Source organism: Cricetulus griseus, chromosome 5 (assembly GCF_003668045.3).
Source record: "Cricetulus griseus strain 17A/GY chromosome 5, alternate assembly CriGri-PICRH-1.0, whole genome shotgun sequence".
Lineage (NCBI taxonomy): Eukaryota > Metazoa > Chordata > Mammalia > Rodentia > Cricetidae > Cricetulus > Cricetulus griseus.
The window spans coordinates 167,962,783-167,986,238 of NC_048598.1; the positions used below are offsets into that span (position 1 = coordinate 167,962,783).

Here is a 23,456-nt window from a genome sequence, read left to right on the forward strand (position 1 = left end):
CCATGGTGGGGGGCAGATTTCTAAGTTTATACAAAGACCTAATTGAGAGTCAAAAGGTATAGACTGTGATTACTTTTTGTCAGAATCATGAATTGCTGGAGTAGAGGAGTGAGTCATCCATTATACCAATACATGGAGAAAATGTGAACAGTGATTGATTAATACACTGATGTAGTTTTGGAGATGAATCCCACCATAGTTAGGGATCACTATGTGTAGGGGAAGCTGTAGCCACACCTTCTTAGGGGCTGGCTACAGGTGTGCCTGACCAAGCTTGTGAGGGCTTGGTCAGAGTGACATAGTGTGACTGTGTTTGTGCTTTCGGTTTCACTTTGCTGCTTGCTGTAGAGACTGCTACCACCGGCTGGCTAGGTCACTCTGTAAGTAAGGCTTTTCCCTATTAAATACCCTTATATTCCTACCTGACTCCATATTGGTAATTTCCCACTATAACTATGGATTCACAGGGAATTTACAGTAAGGACAGTGATTATTCATAAAGCAAGCACTCCCATTGCTCTGCTTGTGGGCCTTCTCCATCAAATGATCCCGATGGGTGAGCTTTGTCATTTTGTCAGCTTAACTGTCACTGGAGAGGGCTACTGATTGTTGGAGTATTTTTGTATCCAACCACATTGATGAAGGTGTTTAGTAGCTATAGGAGTTCCAAGGTAGAATTATGTGGGCAACTTAAGTATACTATCATATTATCTGCAATGATAGTTTGACTTCTTCCTTTCTGATTTGTATCCCCTTCATCTCTTTTTGTTGTCTTTTGCTTTAGCTAGAACTTTCAGTATAATATTAAATATATATGGAGATAGTGGATAGCCTTGTCTTCTTGATTTTAGTGGAATCACTTTGAGTTTCTCCCCATTTAATTTTATGTAGGTTGTCAGCTTGTTGTAAGTCGATTTTCCTATGTTAAGATATGGTTGGCAATGCCTCTCCTGCTTATATCATGTGGAAAAATTTGAGGAGCATTGGTATTAGCTCTTCTTTAAAGCTCTGGTAGAATTCTCCACTGAAGTCATCTGGTCCTTGGCTTTTATTTTTCCTTCGGGAGATTTTTAATGACTGCTTCTAGTTACTTAGGGGTTATAGGTCTATTTAAATTGTTTTACTTGTCTTGATTTAATTTTGGTATGTGGTACCTATCTAGAAAATTGTACATTTCTTTTAAATCTATCAATTTTGTTTAATACCAGTTTTGAATTATAACCTAATGATTTTCTGGATTTCTTCTCTTGTTATGTCTCCCTTTTCACTTCTGATTTTGTTAATTTGATATTCTCTCTGCCTTTTGGTTAGTTTGCATATCTTGTTGATTTTCTCAAAGAAACAACTTTTTGTTTAGTTGATTCTTTGCACTGATCTCTTTGTTTTTATTTTATTGATTTCATCCCTCAGTTTGAATATTTCCTGTTGTCTACTCCTCCTGGGTAACTTTGCTTCTTTTTGTTCCTGAACTTCCCAGGTGTGCTATTCAGTCACTAGTGTAGCATTTCTCCACATTTTTTATGTAAGCACTTAACGGGATAAACTTTCTTCTTAGCACTGGTTTCATAGTGTCATATAATGTTCATAGTTTTGGTATGCTGTACATTCATTTTCATTGAATTCTAGACAGTCTTTAATTTCTTTCTTTATTTCTTCCTTGACCCAGGAATGATTCAGTTAGGCATTATTCAGTTTCCATGAGTTTATAGGCTTTAGAATTTGTATTGTTGTTGAATTCTAACTTTAAGCCAATAAGATGCAGGGGATTATTTCATTTTTTTATTTTGTTGAGGTTTGCTTTGTTAACAAGTACATGGCTGATGTTAGAAAAGGTTTCATGAGGTGCTGAGAAGAAGGTATATTCTCTTGTGTTTGGGTAGAATGTTCTATAGATGTCTGTTAAGTCCATTTGAGTCATAATATCTGTTAGATGCCTTATTTCTCTGTTAAGATTCTGTCTGGGAGACCTGACCATTCCTGAGAATGGAGTGTTGAAGTCTGCCACTATTAGTGTGTATAGCTGGATGTGTGATTTAAGCTTTAGTAATGTTCTTATACAAATGTGTTCCTGTATTTGGGTCATAGATGTTCAGAATTAAGACTTCATCTTGATGGATTTTTTGTTGCTACAAATATAAAATGGCCTTCATCATTTCTTTTGATTACTTTTAATTTGAAGTCTAATTTTGTTAGATATTATAATAGCTATTACGTGCTTGTTTCTTAGGTCCATTATATTGGAAAAACTTTTCCCAACACTTTACTAATATGTAATGTTTCTCTTTGAAGTTGAGGTGTTTCTTGTATGCTGCAGAAGGATTCTGGTTTTTTTTTTCATCCAATCTGTTAGCCTGTGTCTTTTTATAGACAAATTGAGTCCATTGATATTAAGGGATATTAATGACAAGTGATTGCCAGTTCCTGTTATTTTTGTTTATTGTTGCTGATGGTGGTATTGCATGTGTGTCTGTTTCTATTCATAGGGATTTGCTTATGTGGGATTATCTGTTGCCTGTATTTTTTGTGGGTGTAGCTAATTCTTTGGGTAGGAGTTTTTGCTTTTATTAATTTGTGCAGGGCTGAATTTGTGGACAGGTATTGTTTTAATCTGGTTTCCCCTTGGAATCTCTCTGTCCATGGTGATTGAAAGCTTTGCTGGGTAAAGTAGTCTGGGGTAGCATTTGTGGTCTCTTACTGTCTGCAAAAAACCTGTGCAGGGCCTTCTGGCTTTCATTGTTTCCATTGAGAAGTCAAGTGTAATTCTTATAGGTCTTCTTTTATATGTTACTTGGCATTTTTCCTTTGAAGCTCTTAATAGTATTTCTTTATTCTGTATGTTTAATGTTTTGATTATTATGTGGTGAGGGGAATTTTTTTGTCTAGTCTATTTGGTGTTCTGTAAGCTTCTTGTACTTTCATGGGCATGTACTTCCTTAGGTTGGTAAAGTATTTTTCTATGATTCTGTTGAATTTATTTTCTGTGTCTTTTCCTTATTCTAGCCCTATTGTTCTTAGGTGCAGTCTTTCTTTTTATACTAACTTTCCTAGATATACTAACTTTCCTAGAAGGTTAAAAAACTTGTTGGATTTAACATTTTCTTTGACCAGTGACTTTATTTCCTCTGTCATGTCTTCAATGCCTGAGATTCTGTCTTTCATCTCTTGTGCTTTGTTGTTCATTCTTGCATTTGTAGTTCCTGATTGTTAACACAGAATTTCCATTTCTAGAATTCTCTTAGTTTATGTTTGCTCTATTGTCTCTGTTTCAATTTTTAACTCTTTCCTTCACCTGTTTGATTGCTTTTTCTTGGGTTTCTTTGAGAGATTTGTTACTTTCTTCCAATTTTTGTCTTTTCCTCCATTTGGGATGCACATGCTCTTTCCTAGAAGGCCTTCTTAATATAGTTTCTGGAAGCCACTATTTTTGATGCTTCCAGGCTGTTACAGGTGCAGATGTGCCCCTTCTCTGGGTAGGGTCTGGAGCCACCATTGTGCTTCCTCTTTATCTGACATTTAGGGCCTGGGGCTGCTGCCATACTCCCTATCTCCAACAATTCTTATTTTACTGTTTCTAAGCAGGAATCTGTTGGCTGTTAATGTGCATCTCTTCATCTGACATCAATCATGACTTTTAGTTTTCTGTTATTCATCAGTCTTTTGTTATCATTTGAACAACTTGGTGCTTTTCATTCTGTTGTGAAGAAGCTAGTTGTCTCCTATATGGAAATGATCTCAAAGGTACTGTATTCTGATAATTTTATAGGACAAAATTGGAGATCATTTGTGAATTGTTTTCCTCCTTGGGTGTTTCATTTCATTTTTTATTTAGATAAATAATTCTTTGACACTGACTCACAATTTTCTGGCTACTGTAATAAAATGAAAAATGTAGAATTATCCAAATGCATGTAGTTTCTTCTAAAGACAGGGAATATTCTCCAGAATTGGTACTCCACCCATAAGGAGATAGATGTGGTACTCCTGGTATCTCTAGTTCTGGGCCTCATGCTGAAGAAGCATTAGTCTATCAGTCATTCTTTTCGTCCTCACTTAGTTATTTGACAGTTCTCTATGGTAGTTATTGTGCTGTATTGCTTGGTGATAGTGAAAATAACAGAGAAAGACATTTTGCTCAGAAATATGAGACTTACATTAATGGGATAAATTAACATGTAATTAACAATGTATTTCCTGAGCACCACTAACTCATCTTGAGAAAGCTCTTTGGGTTCCTTCATATGAAGAATACCTTCCAAGATCAAACATCTGTTAAGTAATTCTTCAGTGATTAATATAAGTGTTTTCAGTGGAGAAGACCAGGGAAGAATTGCACATAAACAGAGTAGCATATTCAAAGGGAGATGAGATTAGTTGGGACCTGGTCTGCTTGAGATCTCTGAAGTGTTGGAGTGTCTGGAGCTCAGGTGGTGGCAGAGATAGTGATAGGAGAAAAGATAGGGCATGTAAGTACTCTTCAGGATAGTGCATGCCATAGGAAAGCATTTAAGTTCACTCAAAGGAGTTTGTTATTGAAGGACTTCAGACCCATAACTGATGATATTCTTCTAGAATAAGTCAAAGAACAAATGTGAAAGTTGCCAATATGTCAGTCTTAGTAAAGTAGAGACAATGACATTAAGGAAGGTACAAACAGGAATAAGAGATATGTCATTGGTTGAATTGATGGGAATGAGTGACTGACTAGGTGTTGCGAATGAGGAGGGAATATTGGGCTCAAAGGAAGCAGATACGGTCTGGGTGTTTGAAAGGTGGATGTATCCTACACAAAGGAGATCCTGTTTGTGTGCCAATGTGTGTGATAAAGAAATGGCCATTGTGAAACACACTATCAAATAGAACCAAGTATCTACACATTGTCTTATAGCCAAATTTCTCAACTCTTTTCTGCCCCCAAACTGACATAGTTTATTCTTTTAAATGATAATTCACTCTTTCTCACTTTTTCCAGCTTCAGAAAGCATCATTTTCTTCTATGTCTCTGGGGATGACATTATAAGCCACATGTTAGTAAAAATGTACCCCCTCCATGTGTTTAACTGGCTTATTCACTTTAGTATAGTGTCTGTCACATTTACCCACACTACAGAATATGTCAGGGTTTAATTGCTTTAGAGGGCTAAATAATATTCTGTTGAAGGCAGACACCACTTTGTTCCACTCAGTTCTCCAGAGATGGATATTTGGATTACTTCCAACTCCTGGCCATTGGATAATAAATATATCAGGAAACCAGGCTTCCACAGTAAGGTAAGTAAGGTGTGAGTGGCAGAACCTTCACCTCATGGGACATTTATTAATTAAGTCTGTTAATAGGGATTTAATATAATGAATTTGAATTTCTAATGTATTTTACTCATGTTTATTGTGTACAGATGAGAAATAGAGGCTTAGCAGCAGATGAAGAAAAGAAGCTGTATGAGGTCACCTTGGACAATCTGTTGACTAATGTGGGTTGGCACAGGAAAAGGACTGAACCAGTCTGCTTAGGGCAAGCATCCACCAACTTTGCTGCTCCTGTTCTGAGGCACTTCCAGCTTCAATGCAGTAATTTCATTTTTCATACTGCTTCTGATGTAAACCAGCTTCTGGATCACATTGCAAAGTATTTTGATGGCTGAGGAAAGGTTATCTCATGTGAAATTTAGGTTTTTCATTTTTGTGATTCAAGCACATTAGTGGTTACAAAACCTGAAATAGACATTTTCACTGGGAAATCTGAATAAATGGTAGCTGCTTTCTGGCAGATGGAGGAATATAGTTCATATCTAAATATGAGCTTTGTTTATTTTTATCAGATTACCAACTCCACAAATTGGATTAATGTATAAATTTAAATGTGGCAGGCATAAAGCTTCATAGAAGGGATTTTATTTCTAACCTTCCAATATTACTGGGTAACTTAAAATTTTTAAGTAGGGTTCAATCTTATTGAGTTATTTAAAAAGTAATACAGCAGGATGGTATTCTTTACTCTGACTCCAGTAGTGGTGGTATATACAATGATGGTATTTCTATGATAGGCTACTTGAAAGGATGTTGTCTGCTAATTGAATATACTGGCATTCTGTAGGTAAAAGGTAGAAAAATTAAAACTGCTGCTGAGGCTCTGTGAAAAATTGTCAGTTGCTACTGAGAAAGCTGTGCATTCGGCATCCAAAAGCCCAGGGGGTCTTAGACATAGTCAGAGGCAACACTGAACTCTTTAACTAAGGTCAGCTTGGCACTTAAGGTCAATGATTCCTGGGGTCTCTGTCATCAATTGCCTTTTGGAGTAGTGAATAAAAAGTGGACTTCACTGTCTGTGTAATGTCTTCCTCTAGTTTCCTGTTTGATATTCAGATATGAAAGTGACAGCATGTGGCTCTTCTGGGTGATGATCCCTCATTTGTGAGGTGTGAGCGTATAATGGCCATTACCCACTTATACATTCATGCTTCTTAGGAAAGAGAACCATGAGGGAACCAGAAGACACCATGGCATAATGGATTCAACAGCACATTAAACACATGTCTGAATGGGGCAGAGTGTCTTGCTGTGAAATGCAGTTCATGCTTTTGCTTTAGGCTTCTTTTAAAAAAGATCCAAGAACAGAAGAGCTGTAACAGTTCAGACTCAGACTTGTGTTTCAGAGTCCATAGGTGATTTTACCCATCTATTGATATCACATTCCCTGGGGATGCTATGTTGGAACACCCCAATGGGCTCTCTTTGTGAAGGGTCTAGTAGGTATATCAGGGAATTCCCTCTTTCATAGGTCATTCCTTATGTGTAGTTTGATTTTCAGAATTTATAGTCATTCTTCTTAGTCCCAGTTCAGATTGACCTTGGAAGGGATTTTATTAAATTTAATTATTCAACTTTGTCTAGATAACTAACAATTTTTTTGAGAACACCATAATCCTTGATGATAAAAAACCTCTCAAAATTGCTAATATCTCAGTAATTCTAATATCTGCTTATACAGTTCTTCAGTTGTGGATCTAGGTGTGCTTGGCAACTGTGAACTGCCCCTTTCTTGTGGGAGTTTAGTCCCACAAGTCCAGCCTGCATGGTTCAGATTTTTAGAGGCCACCAGAGGCTACAGGGACACTATGGTTGTATAGATGACCAACTATCAGAATGTCCAGTTTATTCAGAAGGAGGCCACAAAACTATGTTAGCAAAATGGTAAATTCATTAAGTATAATTCAATTCCAATTTCAATTATGATCTAAATCATGAAAGTAATATGTGTATCCTAATTTTGATGCTTTTCTATAGATATATGAAGTAACATTTCATATATTTAAAATCAATGAATGAAGACTATAAAAATATTCTTAAAGGACTAAAATCATCTTCAGCTAAATCCTATCCAGGGAGTTTACCTTCTTACTGTAGCTAAATTCTGTTGCCTGTTTTGTGTAAAATCTTTAGTTACAGACAGTTGGATTCAAACATATTGAAGAGCTGTTAAAAATGTACCTATGTCAGAGTGTGACATAGACTTTATGGATAGCACTTTGAATTTTCTCTACTGCTTGGATTTTAATATATTTTGATGATTATAGAAGAGATAATGAGTTTGGTTGATGGTTAGCACAGTTGGTAAAGTGTTAACAGTGGAAGTGTGAAGACTTCAGTTTAGTCCCCAACACTACATAAAAGCTGGGCATGTGATGGTAGTAATACTTGTAAGCCAGGTACTGGGAGGCTCAGGCAGGAAGAAACCTTAGGTGTGCTAGAAGCTCATCTAGTCAAACCAGGGAGCTCCAGGTTCAGTGGGAGAACCTGTGTCAAAAAGTGGGATGTACACTCACATCAGCATGTACACATATACAGAGAGAATATTGTGTACTTTACTTTGATGTTGTTAAGTGTAAAATAATTAAGAGCTTAATTTTCTAGTTATAATTACTAATTTTAATCCTAGAAAAACATCATCAATGTACTTTATCAATTAGGTATATTTTCAGCCTACTAGCTTAATAATTGTCTCCAGAAACAATAAATATGATTCTGCCTCAATTTTTACAACAAAGTAAATGTTAATAGGATACATTTTAGTTCTGCAGTGTACATTAATTATGATTGCTAAGTTCAATATTTAATTGAATTTGTAACCATTTATTTCATTTAATTTTAATATGATATAGTCTTGTTAATTGACAAAACATTTATTATTTATTATTGTTGAAACAGTAAGTGAAGATAACATTGTCAATTTTATTTTTAATTATTCTATTTTATTTGATGACTTAAATATATTTTTAGTAATTAGTAATTAATGTTTATGATCAAACTAGAAAATGTGTGGAATAATAATTTAATGTTGCTTTAATAATCATGTAATGTGGAATGCCCCAGAGACCTGGGGGAAGACCAAACCATCCAGTGTCATGGACCCAACCATACCAACTGAGTGAGGCAAGAGCAGGGCTTTTTCCTGCCCCAGTTTCCCCCCTCATTGGAGGCCAATGACCTGAGCTGTTTCCCCCAGAGATCTGGGGGCAGAGCAAATCATCCAGCATCTGTTGCCATTGGAGTCTTATACCAGCACCCACTGGGAGAGGGAGCACCTCCATCTCCACCCACTGGAAGAAAGGATGGTAAGATGACAATATAAGAACACAATTATCAACATAAAGACTAATATGATGCCACCAGAGTCTAGGGGTTCTACACCAGCAAGACCTGAAGATGGCAATGCAGATGAAGCAGAAGATAGTGACCTTAAAAACAACTTTATGGAGAAAATAGAGCCCTCAAAGAGGAAATGAGAAATTTCCTTAAAGAAATGGAAGAAAAAACAAACAGTGGAAGAAATGGAGGAAAAGACAAACCAAAAATTGTAAGAAATAAACAAATATCTTAATAAAAGCAAAGAAAGCCATGAAAAAAAACAATAAAAAGGTGAAGGAAACAATTCAAACAGTTCAAGACTTGAAAAATGAAATAGAGACAAAAAGGAAAACACAAACTGAGGGAATACTGGAAATAGAAAGTCTGTGTAAATGATCAGAAACTATAGATGCAAGCATAACCAACAGAATACAAGAAATAGAAGAATGAATCTCAGATGTTAGAGATACTCTAGAGGAAATAGATTCATTGACCAAAGAAAATGTTAAATGCAACAAATCAATAACACAAATTATCCAGGAAATCTGGGACACCATGAAAAGTCCAAACCTAAGAATAATAGGTATACAAGAAGGCAAAGAAGCCCAGCTCAAAGGCACAGAAAACATATTCAAAAAATCATAGAAGAAAACTTTCCCAACCTAATAGTGGACATGCCTATGAAAGTCCAAGAAACTTACAGAACACCAAATAGACTGGTCCAAAAAATGTTCCATTGCCACTTAATAATGAAAACCCCAAACATACAGAATTAAGAAAGAATATTATGAGCTGCAAAGGAAAAAGACCAAGTAACATATAAAGCAAACCTATCAGAATTATACCTGCTTCTCAAAGAAAACCCTGAAAGCCAGAACATCCTGGGTATTTGCTCAACAGATACTCCTGGATGCCACTCCAGAATACTAGACCAAGCAAAGCTTTCAATCTCTATAGATGTAGAAAACAGAACATTCCAAGACAAAAATCAGATGCAAACAATACATATCCACAAATCCAGCCCTATAGAAAATACTAGAAGGAAAACTCCAGCCCAAGAAATTTGACTACAATCATGAAAACATAGGCAAAAAGATGAATAAATAAATAAAAAGGGAACTCCACACACAATGCTCTCACCAACAACCAATCCAAAACTAACAATTATCTACAATCAAAGGTCAGTAATATCCTTCAATATCAAGGCCTTAACTCCCATCTAAAAGAAACAGGCTAACAGAATGTGTATGCAGACATAATATATCCTTCTACTGCATACAAGAAATACACCTCAACTTCAAAGACAGATGTGACCTCAGAGTAAAGGCTTGGGAAAACATTTTCCAAAGAAATGGACATAAGAAACAAGCTGGTGTACCTATCCTAATATCTAGCAAATTATACTTCAACCTAAAATTAATCAAAAGAGGTAAAAAATGGTCATTTCATATTCAGGAAAAAAAATCCATCAAGTTGAAGCCTCAATTCTGAACATCTATGTCACAAATACAAAGGGACCCATATCCATATGAGACCCATTACTAAAACTCAAATCACACATAAAATCCCACACACTTACAGTGGGAGATTTCAACATCCCACTTTTACCACTGGACAGGACTACCAGATAGAACTTAACCAAGAAATAAAGGAGATAACAGAAGTTATGATTCAATGGGTTTAACAGTCATCTATAGAAAATTCCATCCAAACATAAAAGAATATACCTTCTTCTCAGTACCACAAGGAACCTTCTCTAAAATTGACCACATACTGAGCAAAAAAAGCAATCCTCAACAGATACAAAAAAATTGGAATAACTCCCTTTATCTTATTGGATCACGATGGTTTAAAATTAGAATTCAACAGCAACAGAAATTGCAAAAAGTTACAAACTCATGGAACTTGAGTAATGCTCAATTGTATCACTCCCTGGACAAGAAGGAAATAAGTGAAAAATTCAAAGACTTCCTAGAATTCACTGAAAATGAAGGCAAACATACCCAAACTTATGGGACACTTTGAAAGCAGTGGTAAGAAAAAAGTTCATAGAATCAAGTAATGACATAAAGAAACTGGAGAGTAGTCACACTAGAGATTTAACACCATACCTGAAAGCTCTAGAACAAAAAGAAGCAAACTTACTCAGGAGGAAAAGAAACCAGTAACTAATCAAATTGGGGGCTGGAATCAATAAAATACAAACACAGAAATCAATACAAAGAATCAATGAAATAAAGAGTTTGTTTTTTGAGAAAATCAACAAGATAGACAAACCTTTATCCAAACTAACCAAAAGGCAGAGAGAGAATATACAACATAACAAAATCTGAAATAAAAAGGGGGACATAACAACAGATACTGAAGAAATATAGAGAATCAGCAGGTCATTCATTGAAAACAGCTCTTCAGAAAATTGGAAAATTCAAAGGAAATGGACAATATTCTACATAGGTATCATTTGCCAAAATTAAATGAAGAACAGATAAACAATTTAAATAGATGTATAACCACTAATGAAATAGAAGCAGTCATCAAAATTCTCCCAACCAAAAAAAGCCCAGTGCCCCAATGGCTTCAGTGCAGAATTCTACCAGAAATTCAAAGAAGAGCTAATACCAATACTCCGTAAATTCTTCCACACAATAGAAGCAGAAGGGTCATTGCCAACCTCTTTTGACAAGGTTGCAATTACCTTCATACCCAAACCAGGTAAAGACAAGAAAGAGAACTACTGAACAATCTCCTTCATGAATATTGATGCAATAATACTCAATAAAAATACTTGCAAGACCTCCCTCTTCCTTCCACCTCAGGTGCCCTGACCTCTCCTGAGCCCTACTCCTGCCCAAGGTCCCCATCACCCCAGGATCTCTCTGGGCCTTCGGCTGCAGAGAGTAGTCCCGCCTATATAGAGTGGACCCGCTCAGACAAGAAGTACCTCAGTGAGTCTGGAAATAACTCACTCTTCCTTCTCCCTCTGCCTCCTCAACCTCTCCTGAGTGAGGAGAGTACCAGGAGAGGCAAGATCATCATATCTGCAGACACTGAAGTATTGGCGCACACACACCACAGGGTCACAAGTGGAGATAGAGAGACCTTACCTGCACCCACTGGAAGAAGAGATGGGAAGAAGGAAGAATAAGAACACACTCAACAGAAAGATCAATATGACACCACAGGAATCTAGGGACTCCACACCAACAAGACCTGAAAAGCACAACACAGAGGAAGAAGAGCAGATATAAAAATCTACTTCATGAAGATGTTTGAGACCTTTAAAGAGGAAACAAGAAAATCTCTTAAAGAAATACAAGAAAAAACAAACAAAAAATTGAAAAAAATAAGTAATTCTCTTAAAGAATCTAAAGAAAAAACAAACAACCAAGTGAAGAAAACACTGGAAACAGTTCAAGGCATGAAAACTGAAATAGAAACAATAAAGAAACACAGAATGAGGGGATGCTGGAAATACAAAGGTTGGATAAAGGATCAGGATCTAAGGATGTGAGTATAAGCAATAGAATACAAGAGATGGAAGAGAGAATCTCAGTTGTTGAAGACTCGCTAGAGGATATATGTCCCGCGCATGCTCTGTATTTCTCGCCAGCAAGAAATCATACGCGGGACACTCGGATCCTTCTGCAGACAAGCTTTAATGCATTTTACCAGAGTGGAGACTGAACAGAGACACTAAACCAAGAAAACCATCCCTATATAAAGGCTGACCAGCCGCCTGGGATGTGTTACCCTAAGAATGGCTTCAGCTCCTCAGGCAAAAATGAGCCACGGGATAGGCAGAGATCAAAGGAATGGAGATTACCCAGCGCCTGTGAAGTAATTCACATCTTGGTGTCTTCAGGCACCATTATAATGTAGGAACCGGCTTCCTACATATCCCCCTTTTTTTATTAATTAATGAAAAGTCTTTATATATTTTTATAAGCAAATAGGTCACCCAAATGTTGAGGGATAGAGGTAGAGGCTGAACCTTCCCAAAATCAAACATTAAGACTGTGTACAAGAGTCGCCCTCAGGCTGTTAGCTTGACCCGAAGCGCTCTTGACCTGTCCTCTGCCGTTTTTCTGGGAAAGGGAAATCTCAGGGCAGGTAACCCTTATGCAGGTCAACGTACCTCCCAGAGAAGCCTGTATAATAGGCAACTCTGTGCGATGCCTATGCTCAGCATCCCTCTTTGGGCTGCCCAGACCAGACATTCTACCCTGTGCAATGAGCCTAGGCTCCGGGTGTGCAAGAGCTGTCTGGCCGGCGGCCTATTGCTTAGCCAAAATATAAGCGCTTGGGTGATCTCTTGGTTTGAGCCCTGGAGCTTACATGCCAGTCAAAAGTAACAGCAATCCGCAAGCGGCTGCATCAAACAATTTCATCCCCACCCCTTTTCTCACAGACCAGCCAAAAATAACAGCAATCTGCAAACGGCTGCATCAAACAATCATCTCTACCCCTTAAGTAGTGACAATCTCTCCGCCAAGGGCAGGAGTTAATCTGGATAACAATAGCGGCTCTCAATTCCCGGGGGAGAGGGTGGAGTTCCGACTTTTGAAGGTCTGGAGAGGCTCTTTAGGTTGAGTCTTTTTGGGATCCACAGGGGATTTTCTTCATCCTGTGAGAAAACACAATATCGCTCCCCTGGATCTTATGAGAATAGGATCCGGGCCTTTCCAAAAATCAGTTAAGATATCTTTCCATTTTACCATTTTCTTTTGGTTTTTTAGGTTTTGAGGTGAGACGCTTGGCCCGAGCGTCAATGTTAATGAGGCTTTAAAGCCCCAGGCATTCCAGGCCTTTAAGAAGTGTTGAATAGCAGGCATGGCCTTTTCCCCTATCAAAGACTGGGAAAGCCATCTGTAATTTTCTCCGCTCCTCTGATGGTAAGAAGGAGTCGGTTCCAAATAGTGGGGGTGCTGATGGAAGCACACCCGCTGGCATTTTTGGCCGTGCTGTTTCTTTCTCTAGCTCTGTTTCCTTGTTAGAGTCTAAAATCTCAGAGTCTGAGCTGCTCAGCTCCAAGGCTTTCAGTTTTGTTGTAGGGCAGAGGCTAGGTTCCTCATCTCTCCTAAATTTACCGGGGTGTGACCGGCCATTTCCCATTCTTTCTCCCTCCTTCTCTGTCTCTCCCTCATCCAGTTGAGCTGTTCCTTTTAAAATTTTATCTCTTGAGCTTTTAGAGTCATCAGAGCTATCAAGATTTAAAGCTTTATACATTCCCTTGTCAGTAGACATCCCGGGAGGTCCTTTTTTCTTATACGTTGTAGTTTCTCTTCTTACACACACTCCCATGTCACTAGACATTCCGGGAGGTCCTTTTTTCTTATATTTTATTGTTAGGCGCGCCCCATCTCTCACTACATTCGGTTTCTGATATGTAATTCTGGACTTCTTTAAGATTGCTGTAACAGTGAGAAAAGTCAAAATAGCTCCTAGTAAAAGCATAGAAGCCTCTATATTAACCTCCCACAATAGCAACATTCCCAAGCCAAAGTCCAGAAAAATCATACCTCTCCGAATTTCTCTCATTACATTCGGTTTCTGATATGTAATTCTGGACTTCTTTAAGATTGTCCCAAGCCAAAGTCCAGAAAAATCATACCTCTCCGAATTTACCATCCTGCAGTTCTGAATCCGCCCTGTAACCAAGGGGTCTCCGCGGTGCCGGAGATGTTAAGCTTCCCGGGTTTCGGCACCATATGTCCCGCGCATGCTCTGTATTTCTCGCCAGCAAGAAATCATACGCGGGACACTCGGATCCTTCTGCAGACAAGCTTTAATGCATTTTACCAGAGTGGAGACTGAACAGAGACACTAAACCAAGAAAACCATCCCTATATAAAGGCTGACCAGCCGCCTGGGATGTGTTACCCTAAGAATGGCTTCAGCTCCTCAGGCAAAAATGAGCCACGGGATAGGCAGAGATCAAAGGAATGGAGATTACCCAGCGCCTGTGAAGTAATTCACATCTTGGTGTCTTCAGGCACCATTATAATGTAGGAACCGGCTTCCTACAGATATACAGTCATTGATCAAAGAAAATCTCAAGTCCAACAAATCTCTAACACAAAAATCCAGGAAATATGGGACACTGTGAAAAGGCAAGATCATATTCTAAGAATATTAGGTATAGAAGAAGGTGAAGAAATTCAGCTCAAAGGTACAGAAAACATATTAAACAGAATCATAGAAGAAAACTCCCCCAACCTACAGAAGGATATGCCTATGAAAGTGCAAGAAGCTTACAGAACACCAAATAGACTAGACCACAAAAAGAACTCCCATCGTCACATAATAATCAAAACACCAAACTTACAAAATAAAGAGAAAATATTAAGAGCATCAAAGGAAAAAGGTCAAGTTACATATAAAGGCAGACCTATCAGAATCACACCCAACTTCTCAATGGAAACTTTAGGAGCCAGAAGGTCCTGGATAGATATCCTACAAACACTAAGGGAACATGGAGGCCAGCCCAGACTACTGTACCCAGCAAAGCTTTCAATCACTATAGATGGAGAAAACAAGATATTCCATGACAAAACTAGATTTAAACAATACATATCCATAAATTCAGCACTACAGAAAGTCCTAGAGGGAAAACTCCAACCCAACAAAGGAAACTACACTCACCAAAACATAGGTAATAGATAATCCAAATTTACCAAACAGCAGAAGAAACAGGAGGTGAAATACACACACAATGACACCACCAAAAATAAATCCAAAACAAACAAGAACCAACAATCAATGGACATTAATATCCCTCAATGTCAATGGTTTTATGCTGCCCATAATAAGGTACAGGTTAACAAAATGGATACAAAGACAGAATCCATCCTTCTGCTGTATCCACACCTCAACTTCAGAGACAGGCATTACTGAAGAGTAAAGAGTTGGGAAAAGAGTTTCCAATCAAATTGTCCCAAGAAACAAGCTGATGTAGCAATCCTAATATCTAGCAAATTAGACTTTAAACTAAAATCAATCAAAAGAGACAAAGAAGGGCATTTCACACTCATCACAGGAAAAATCCATCAAGATGAAGTCTCAATCCTAAACATCTATGCTCCAAATTCTAAGGCACCCACATTTGTAAAAGAAACATTACTAAAGCTCAAACCACACATAAAACCACACACATTTATACTAGGAGACTTCAACACCCCTCTTTCACCACTATATGTGACCGCCAGACAGAACTTAACAAAGAAACAAAGGAGTAACAGAAGTTATGACCCAATATATAGTTGGGTCATGCATGTCTATATAACAGACTTCTATAGAACATTCCATCAAAACACAAAAGAATGTACCTTCTTCTCAGTGCCACATGGAACCTTCTCTAAAATTGACCACATACTTGGCAAAACAACAAACCTCCACAGATAGAAAAAAATTGAAATAACCCCCTGTATCTTATCAAAATCAGACCACCATGCTTTAATATTAGAATTCAACAGCAATACAAATTGCAGAAAACCTGTAAACTCATGGAAAGTGAATAGCAGACAATTGCACCATTCCTGGTTCAAGGAAGAAATAAAAAGTGAAATTAAAACTTCCTAGACTTTAATGAGAATGGAGACACAACATACCCAAACTTATGGAACACTCTGAAGGCAGTGCTAAGAGGAAGTTCATATCACTAAGTGCCCACATGAAGAACCTGGAGAAAAGTCACACTAGAAAATTGACAGAACAACTGAAAGCTTTAGAGCAAAAAGAAGCAAACTCACCATGGAGGAGTAGACTTCAGGAAATAATCAAACCAGGGGCTGAAATTAATAAAGTAGAAACTAGGAAAACATTACAAAGAATCAATGAAACAAAGAGTTGGTTCTTTGAGAAGATTAACAAGATAGACAAACATATATCCAAACTAACCAAAAGGCAGAGAGGGAGCATGCTAATTAACAAAATCAGAAATGAAAGGGGGGTATAACAACAGACACTGATGATCATGTCATACTTTGAAAAACTGTACTCCACAAAATTCAAAAATCTAAAGGAAACGGAACATTTTCTGGATACATATGACTTACCAAAATTAAACCAAGAATAGAGAAGCAGTTTTAAGCGATCTATAACCCCTAATGAAGTAGAAGCAATCATCAAAAGCCTTCCATGGCTTCATTGCAGAATTCTACCAGAAATTCAAACAAGGGCCAATACCAGTACTCCTCAAATTATTCCAAACAACAGAAGCAGAAGGGACATTGCCAAACTCTCTACGAGGCTACAACTACTTTGATACCCAAGACAAACAAAGATACAACTAAAAAAGAGAACTACAGTCCCTCATGAACATTGATGCAAAAATATTCAACTAATTATTGACGAATCTAATCCAAGAACACATCATAAAAATCATCCAACATGATCAACTAGGCTTCATCCCAGGGATGCAAGAATGGTTCAACATGCCAAAATTTATCAATGTAATCCACCATATAAACAAACTGAAAAAGACAAACCACATGATCATCTCACCAGATGCTGAAAAAGCCTTTGACAAAATCCAGCATCCCTTTATGATAAAGACCTTGGAGAGAAAAGGAATAACAGGAACGTATCTAAATATGATAAAAGCAATATATAACAAACCAACAGCCAACATCAAACTAAATGGAGAGAAACTCAAAGTGATTCCTCTAAAATCAGGAACAAGACAAGCCTGTCCACTCTCTCCACATCTCTTCAATATTGTACTTGAAGTCCTAGTTAGATCAATAAGACAACAAAAGTAGATCAAAAGGATACAAATTGGAAAGGAAGAAGTCAAACTTTCACAATTTGCAGATGATATGATACTCTACATAAGTGATCCGAAAAGGCAACTCCTACAGCTGATAAACACCTTCAGCAAAGTATCATGATACAAAATTAACTCAAAAAAATCTGTAGCCCTACTATATACAGATGATAAACTGAATGAGAAATAAATCAGAGAAACATCAGCCTTCACAATATCCTAAAGCAGCATAAAATATCTTGGGGTAACACTAACAAAAAAAGTGAAATACCTGTACAACAAGAACTTTTTAGTCTTTAAAGAAAGAAATTTAAGAAGGGATCAGAAAATGGAAAGGTCTCCCATGCACTTGGATTGGTATAATCAAAATAGTAAAAATGGCAATCTTGCCAAAAGCATTCTTTAGATTCAATGCAATCCCCATCAAAATCCCAACACAATTCTTCACAGATATTGAAAGAACAATACTCAACTTTATGTGGAAAAAAAAAGCTCAGGATAGCAAAAACAACATTGTACAATAAAGGAACCTTGGGAGGCATCACCATCCGTGACTTTAAGCACTATTATAGAGCCATAATCCTGCAAACAGCTTGGTATTGGCACAAAATAGACAAATAGACCACTGGAATCCAATTGAAAATCCTGATATTAATCCACAGACCTATGAACATCTGATTGTTTACAAAGATGCTAAATCTATACAATAGAAAAAAGAGAGCATCTTCAACAAATGGTGCTGGCACAACTGGATTCAGACACGCAGAGGACTGCAGATAGATCCTTATCTGTCACCATGCACAAAATCTCAATCCAAATGGATCAAAGATTTCAACATAAATCCAGTCACAATGAATCTTCTAGAAAAGAAAGTAGGAGATACCCTTGAACATATTGGTACAGGAGACCAGCAGCACAGACACTGAGATCTACAATTAATAAATGGGACCTCCTGAAACTGAGAAGCTTCTGTAAGGCAAAGGATACAGTCAGTAAGACAAAACGACAGCCCATAGAATGGGAAAAGATCTTCACCAATCCCACATCTGACAGAGGGCTGATTTCCAAAATATACAATTAATTCAAGAAGCTAGCCACCAAAACACCAATCAATGAAATGAATGGATTTAATTAATCAGGGGCACAGAACAAAATAGAGAATTCTCAACAGAGGAATCTGAAATGGCTGAAAGACACTTAAGAAAGTGCTCAACATCCTTAGCCATCAGACAAATGCAACTAAAAACAACTTTAAGATAACATCTTGCACCAGCCAGAATGGCTAAAATCAAAAACACCAATGGCAATCTATGCTGGAGAGGATGTGGAGAAAAAGGAACACTCCTCTATTGCTGGTGGGAGTGCAAACTTGTAAGATCACTCTGGAAATCAGTATGGCAGTTGCTCAGGGAATTAGGAATCAGTCTAACTCAAGATCCAGCAATTCCTCTCTTGGGCATATATCCAAATAATGCACATTCTTACAACAAGGACATATGTTCAACTATGTTCATAGGAGAGTTGTTTGTAATAGCCATAACCTGCAAGCAACCTAGATGCCCCTCAACTGAAGAATGGATAGAGAAAATGTAGTACATTTACACAATGGAGTACTACTCAGCAGTAAAAAGCAATGGAATCTTGAAATTTGCAGGCAAATGGATGGAACTAGAAGAAACCATCCTGAGTGAGGTAACCCAGTCACAAAAAGACAAACATGGTATGCATTCACTCATATATGAATTTTATACATAGAACAAAGGATTACCAGCCTACAATCCTCTTTACCAAAGGAACCAGGAAACAAGCATGTCTCTAAGAAAAAATGCATTGTCCCTGGAGAATGGGAAGGGCCAGGATCTCCTAAGCTAATTTGGAGCATGAGGGTAAGGGAGAGGGAGCTGGCAGAATGTGAGGAGGAGAAGAAGAGGGGAGAGGAGGAAATGGAGGAGCAGAAAGGTTCAGTTGGGTGAAGAATAGAGGAGAGCAGGATGGAAGATATCATAACAGAGGAAGCCATTATAGTCTGAGGAGAGATCTGGCACTAGGGAGACTTCCAGAGATCGACAAGCATGACACAACCTGACAACATAGGCAATGGCAGAGAGGCTCCCCTAAATGCCCTTCCCCTATAATGAGACTTATGACTACTTTATATGCCATCCTAGAGCCCTCATCCAGTTGCTGATGGAAGCAGAGGCAGACACCCACAGGTTTACACTGAACTGAACTCTGGAACCCAGTGGCAGAGAGGGAGAAATGAAGATCAAGGTGGCCGGGACCATGCTGGTGAATCCCACAGAAACAGCTGACCTGAACAAGGGGGAGCACATGGTCCCCAGTCTGCTGTCTGGGAGGCTATCAGGGGACTGATCCAGACCCCTGAAAGTGGATGTCAACAAATGAGGCCTCAGCATCCTATAGGGCCTCTGGTAGTGGATCAGTATTTTTCCCTGGTGTAAGAATGGACTTTGAGAGCCCATCCTATGTGAAGGGATGCTCTCTAGGCCTGGACAAATGGGGGAGAGCCTAGGTCTTGCCCAGGATGATGTTGTGGAATTTGGGGAGCTCCTGTTGAGGGCCCTACCCTCTATGGGGAGCAGAGAGGGAAGGGGGCCGGTGGGGGATTGGGGACAATGTAGGGAGAGGAAGAAGGGATTGACATGTGAAGTTATAATTTTGTAGAAATTAAATAAAAACAATTAAAAAAATAAATAAAAAATACTGGCAAATTGAATTCAAGAATGAATCACAAAAATCATCCACCATAATAAAATAGACTTCATCCCAAAGATGCAGGGATGATTCAATATATGAAAATTCATCAATCTAATCCACCATATCAACAAACTGACAAGGAAAAATAACATGATCATCTCACTAGATGCTGAAAACACCTTCGACAAAAGTCAACACCCCTTCAATCCCTGTCTTGAAGAGATCAGGGATTAAAGACCATACATAAACATAATAAAGGCAATATACAGCAAGCCAACAGCCAACATTGAAATAAATGGAGAGAAAGTCAATGTTATTCCTCTAAAATCAGGAAGAAGACACGTTTCCACTCTCTTCATATCTCTTGAATATTGTACTTGAAGTTCTAGCTAAAGTAACAAGACAACAAAATGAAATCAAGGAGATTAAAATGGGAAATGAAGAAGTCAGTCCTCCAGTATTTACAAATGATATGATAGTCTGCATAAGTGACATGAAAAATTCTAACAGGGAACTCCTACAGATATAAACACATTCAATAAAGTGGCAAGATACAAGACTAACTCAAAAAATTCAGTTGCCCTCCTGTATGTAGATGATAAATGGGCTGAGAAAGAAAGCAGAGAAACATCACCCTTCACAATAGTCACAAACAACATAAAACATCTTGGAGTAACTCAAACCAAACAAGTGAAAGACCTGTATGACAAGATCTTCAAGTCTTTAGAGAGATAAATTAAAGCAGATATCAGAAAATGGAAAGGTCTCCCATGCTCTTGGATGTGTAGAATCAACATACTAAAAATGGCAATCTTACCAGAAGCCATCTACAGATTCAATGCAAACCCATCAAAATTCCAGCACAATTCTTCACAGACCTTGAAAGAACAATATTCAACTTTATATGAAAAAACAAAAACAACAACAAAAAACAGAATAGCCAAAACAAGCCTGCACAATAAAGGACTTCTGGAGGCATCACCATCCCCGAATTCAAGCTCTACTATTGTGCTATAGTAATGAAAATAGCGCGGTATTGGCACAAAAACAGAAATGAAGACCTTGATATTAATCCACACACATAGAAACACCTGATTTTTTGACAAAGAAACTAATATTACACAACAGACAAAGAAAGCATCTTTAACAAATGATTCTGGCATAACTGGATGCTGACATGTAGAAAATTGTAGACAGATCCATATCTATCCATATGCACAAAACTTAATTCCAAATGGATGAAAGACCTCAACATAAAATTCAGCCACACTGAATTTTAGGAGAGATAGTGGGAAGTATTCCTCTGCATTGACACAGGAGATCACTTCCTGAATATAAAAAAAAAAAATAGCACAGACACTGAGATTGACAATTAATAATTGGGACCTACTGAAACTGAGAAGCTTCTGTAAGGCAAAGGACACTGTCAACAAGAAAAAACAGCAGCCCACAGAATGGTAAAAGATCTTTACCAACCCCACATCTGAGAGAGGGCTGATTTCCAAAATATACAAAGAACTTGAGAAGCTATTCACCAAAACACCAAATAATTCAATTAAAAAGTGAAGTAAAGAACTCAATAGAGAATTCTCAACAGAGGAATCTCAAATGTCTGAAAGACAGGTAAGAAAGTGCTCAAAATCCTTAGCCACCAGGGAAATGCAAATCAAAACAGCTCTGAGATACATTCTTACACTGTCAGAATGGTTAAAATCTAAAACAAAAATGACAGTTTATTCTGGAGAGGATGTGGAGAAAGAAAACACTCCTCCATTGCTGGTGGGAGTGCAAACTTTTATAGTCACTTTGGAAATCAGTGTGATGGTTTATTGGGAAAATGGGAATCAGTCTCACTCAAGATCCAGAAATTCCACTCTTATGCATTTACCCAAAGGACGCACATTCCTACAACAAGGGCATATGTTCAACTATGTTCAAAGCAGTATTATTTATAATAGCCTGAACCTGGAAGCAACCTAGATGCCCCTCAACTAAAGAATGGATAGAGAAAATGTGGCATTTACACAATGTTGTCCTACTCAGCAGAAAAAAAAAATAATGTAATCTTGAAATTTCCAGGAAAATGAATGGAACTAGAAGAAATCATTCTGAGTGAGATAACCCAGAAAAAGAAAGAAAAACATGGTATATGCTCACTTATAAGTGGACTTCAGCCATAGAGCAAAGCTGGTAGCCTATAATCCATAACCCAGAGAAGCTAGGAAACAAGGAGGATCCTAAGATAGACATACATGGACCCCTGGAGAAGCAGAAAGGGAAAAATATCTCCTGAACAAATTTGGATCATGGGGGGAGGGGGTACAGGGGAGGAAAATAGGAGAAAGAGGATGGGAGGAAGGGAGGAGAATGAGGAAGGAGTATATGAGGGATCAGGAAGTTCGAGTTGGTGGAAAAACGGAGGAGAGCAAGAAGAGAGATACTTCAGTAGAGGTATCCATTATCAGTTTAATGAGAAATCTGGCACTAGGGAAATGTCCAGAGATCTACAAGGATGGCACCAACTAAGAGTATAAGCAATAGTAGAGAGGCTACCTTAAATGACATTCCCCTATAATGAGATTGATGTTTAACATAAATCCCATCCTGGAGCCTTCACCCAGTAGCTGTTGTAAGGAGAAGCAGTGATTCACAGTCAAGCACTGAGCCAAACTCCTGGAATCCAGTTTTAGAGATGGAGGAGTAATGAGCAAAGGGGTCAATACCATGCTGGGGAAACCCACAGAAACAGTTGAAGCACGTGGGCCCCAGTCTGACAGCTGGGGAACCAGCATAAGACCTAGACACATGGTGGAAGGCCTAGGTTGTGCCCCAAATGATGTGTCAGTCTTTGATGATTCCTCATGGGAGGGCTCACACTCCCTGAGTAGAGGATGGGGGTTGCACGGGGGTTGGATTGTGGATTGGGAGGATGGAAGGCTGAGTGAGGCAACTGGGATTGGTGTGTAAAATAAGGTTGTTTTCATTTAAATAAAAATTAATAAGGTAGTAGAAAATTGTAGAGTAAAAAAGTTCTTCCATACACATAAGTATAGACTAAGGATCACTTATGTCTCCCTTAACTAACTGGCCACCTGATGGGGAATGTACTCTGTATGTTTATCTTATTGATTGTTAAATAAAATACTGTTTGGCCAATGAGACAGCAAGTTAGATGGGACTAGGAGTCAAAGAGGATTCTGGGACATGTAGTAGAGAAGTGGTGATCCAGGCAGGAAGTGACATAGCAAGGAGACTCATATTTAAGCGAAGGAGAAACAGGAAGGGCCCCTTTTTCCCCTTCCTACTCTAGCAGCAGGATGTGATCCACTGGCAAGGAGGGACGCCAATAAGG

At 38.1% G+C, this 23,456-nt stretch overlaps 1 long non-coding RNA gene across 1 annotated transcript; it reads left to right on the forward strand.

Annotated features, from left to right (window-relative positions):
• The first annotated feature begins 337 nt into the window (after window positions 1-337).
• Window positions 338-6,321, forward strand: LOC103163735. The gene is made up of 3 exons (XR_003486222.2): window positions 338-380; window positions 5,184-5,268; window positions 5,394-6,321. It is a non-coding gene; the product is annotated as an uncharacterized LOC103163735 (long non-coding RNA).
• Window positions 6,322-23,456: the final 17,135 nt, after the last annotated feature.